The sequence below is a fragment of the Aricia agestis genome, chromosome 13 (assembly GCF_905147365.1).
Source record: "Aricia agestis chromosome 13, ilAriAges1.1, whole genome shotgun sequence".
Taxonomy (NCBI): Eukaryota; Metazoa; Arthropoda; class Insecta; order Lepidoptera; family Lycaenidae; genus Aricia; species Aricia agestis.
The window spans coordinates 8,536,135-8,539,999 of record NC_056418.1 but is presented as its reverse complement, the minus strand read 5'-3'; positions in this window follow the sequence as shown (position 1 = coordinate 8,539,999).

Sequence of the window (3,865 nt, the reverse complement as noted above, 5' to 3'; positions counted from 1 at the left end):
GTAAGTGTGTGGGAACTCCGATGCGGGCTCACGTCTGTTACAAATCTTTTGCATTTTTCTAGTCTCTAACGATGTACGTATTGCATCTCTCTCGAGTGGCGCTACTAGAATTGGTATTACGTTCGTTTTGTATAAAATTTAGCAGCTCCTAAAGTTTTAGTTGTTTTGAGTATTATGTTTATAATTTTAAATTAATTGTCATGTTATACCGTGAAGGATCGATTTCTTGTAGGATATTCAGTTAATATTAATGAGCTGTTTAGTTGTTTTATACGTAAGGGTGGCCATACACGGGACAATTATCGTAACGATTTATCTCCTCGATGTTAAAATCGAACGACAAATTGTACGTGTGTAGCAATATCGCAAACGATTTTACGTTCAAAAGATCGATTGGACGATTTTCTTGACGATCGATCGAAACGACAAATTGTCCCGTGTATAGGCACCTTGACAAATGTAACGATCTATCCTTAGTTGAATTATGCTAATCGTTTTATTAAGCCGGTCGCTTGGACGTCGATATCTTATTGTTTAGATGATACACGGTAATTCCTCGTCCACGGTTTCGAACAGGAAACGCTTGAGGTGTTTCGAATGCAGTTATAGATGTGCGTAATCGATTTTTAAATTATGCAGTTATCGATGCGCGCAATCGATTTCAAATTTTAATAAATAATGTGGATAGTCGTATATTTGGTGGTTCACTCACCGACCGCGCGAGCTTCGACGCTCGGCTCGGGTTCGCTTTCCCTGTGATGTGAAGGCCAATAGATAATTTTGTAACGGATATGTATTACTAACAAATGATTAATTATATCTCTAGAATTAACTTTACCACGTTGGAACACTCTTTTGAGAATATTTATTATTTCATTGTTGCACAGATTATTGTTATGTTCGATGTTTTATTTGTGTTTATACCACCTGATTGTAAATAGACTATAATATAATGTCCCTTATGTTTCATTTTAATGCGTCGATTGATTTTTCGTTTTATATAAAGTAAATAAGGCGTTCAATGTGGATGTACTGATAAATTAATTGAAAATAATATTGATTTGTTTAAAAACATGTTTCATTTTATATTCCTCGTAGACAAGGACAAAAGAGTATATCATTTTTTGTCCTTGTCTGATGCAACGGAAAAGTACCTTGCTAGACAAGGACAAACATAATTTTTAAACGTGGTGTGGCTAAGTTTTCTAAGAGGGTAGTAAGTATACATATAATTTAAAACTATAACTAATTTATTCGATATTGCAGTGAGTGCATTTTTTTATATTTTTAGAATACACCTAAACTTTAAAGTAATTTGATGCTTGCGAAATATGAGCCTATTGTTTTTCATTATATCGTTTTATAACAAGCATTCTAACTAGTGCTTACTGCTATGTATGTTTTGTGGAGATAAAGTAAATTTATTTAATTTACCTTTTATAAAATTACAAAGTTCGTGTAGTTGTAAATACATTGGTGATACAATGATCGAAAAATGGGTGAAGAGAAACACAGTATTTGAATAGATATTTTTATTATTATTAGCCTGTAAAATAACGTAAAAGTTGATTTGTTATGAAACTGGTGGATTTGAATGTCGTTCATCTTAATCGGGTTCCTGAAAAAAATAAAACAATTGTTAGTGTTAGCATAATATAATAATATAGAGTATACTCATTAACCGTCCTTGCAATAATAAAACTTGCAATTACATAATAATCGGCCAAGTGCGAGTTGGACTCGCGCCCGCAGGGTTCCGTACCATTATAGAGTAAAAATAGCCAAAAAAATATTTTTTGTATGGGAGCCCCCCCTTAATTTTTTAGTTTATTTTAATTTTGCCATCAATTATTAAAGTATAAATACAACTAAATATTTTGTGAACATTTCAAGAGCTCACCTGTTGCTATTGTTGATATAAAGCAAAAAATAGGAAAAAAGAACACATTTTTAGTATGGGAATATTTAATTTATATACCCCCCCCCATAAATATTTAATTTATTTTGTTTTTAGTATTTGTTGTTATAGTATAGCGTCAACAGATATGCATAATCTGTGAATATTTCAGAAGTTCTATAGCGGTTCTTAAGATTCAGCCTGGAGACAGACAGACGGACAGACAGACAGACAGACAGACAGACGGCCAGACAGACGGACAGACATCGGAGTCTTAGTAATAGGGTCCCGTTTTTACACAGGGTGTAACAAAACTTTAGGGTGTGTAAGTGTTCCTTATATAGAGTTCACAGTAAAAATGTTTCAAAAAGTTACCCTTTTAGCGCTGCTACTTTGACTAAGAACTCTACACAGGGGACTCATACATACTCTGGAGTATTATCACTTTGTATTATTATGCCCTTTAAATTATATTCCACAAAAATGTACGGTTTCCACGCGATAAACGACTTTCGGTTCAACATAGTTGCAGGCAACATCTAGTAAATCTTAATTTAAAGAAAAACGGTAAAGGCCGAAGGGTTTTATGAGATGGTTTAGAGTATATTATAGTATATAGGTTTCGCTGTAAAAATAGCAGCGCTAAAAGAGTATTTTTTTTATCTTTGTATAGGAAAATGTATGACGCTGGAGCGCTTTCCCATACAAATCACAAAAATTCTTGATCTTTCAGCACTCTATACATGACTCATACACACCCTAAAGTATTATTACTTTGTTTTTGTACATCTCGTATGCCTAAACCTGTGGTTAGTATAAGGAAAATAGTGTAGACTCTTATTATTACGTCAATAAAATAATTCGAGTCGGCCATAGTTGCCACGGTCGGATTACCATGGATTATTTTATTAATATTAGCCTAATATTATGTACTTACTTACTTATAATAAAAGTTTTTTTTATGTTAGTAGTAATCACGAAGCTAAAACAAACTTAATAAACGACTTTTGGCGCGACGGAGTTGCGGGCGTCGTCTTGTTATATTTCGAGTATATTCATGAATCATGCACATGGGCGTACCGAGGGGTTGGCAGGGGGGGCAGCTGCCCTCCCCTGGAGCATGTTGACGTCCCTACTAAGTATATTATCTAGTACTTTCATCTATAAAAATAAAAATAATAAAACGAATTTTTGCCATTTGTTTGCAATACAATATTTTTACAACTAAAAATTATTAATTTTTTATTCTTTATGAACACCTAGCTTATTAAAAACCTGATTTGCCCCCCCCTGGTCCAGAACCTGGGTACGCCCATGACCATGCATATTCTTATTACTCTTAAAACTACGTGGTAAAAGGAGGTCGGCAAGTCGGCAATGATTTGCAATCTTCGAACAGTCAACACGTAACTTCATAATGAATTCGGCGCATTAAGGTCTAGAGTTTAAGGTATTGGTGCAGTAACATTTTTGGTAGAGTTGTTATCCCACCAAAAAACATACCTGTTAAAATGGGGCCTTGTTCCTATCGGCTAATTTTTGGCCCAAAAAAAAGAGTTGAAATCCAATCCAATGCCAAGTTCAGATGCACTTCATCGATCATAATCATCTTCAATCTTCATCAACAGCCTGATCCATAATAGTAGAGGAGGTGGTTCATGTTGGAGGCTCATTTTAAAAAGTCATTTCATATCGAGCGAAAATCGTTACAATAATTAGAGCATTTCTCAAAAAAGTGTACTTTCTATCTAAATCTTTGTCCCACATTTTAAAATAAGTATGTTTTTCTATAAATAAAATAGACCATTACCCGTTTCTTTTAAATTTTATACGTAGTAAGTTAAATAAATTCAGTAAAAAACATTTACAAATCAGAATTATATTAGTAAATTATTAACTATAAAATAATTTGAAAATCGGTCTAATCTAGTCGAAATTCTATGAAAAGTGAAGGGTCCCAATTTCATA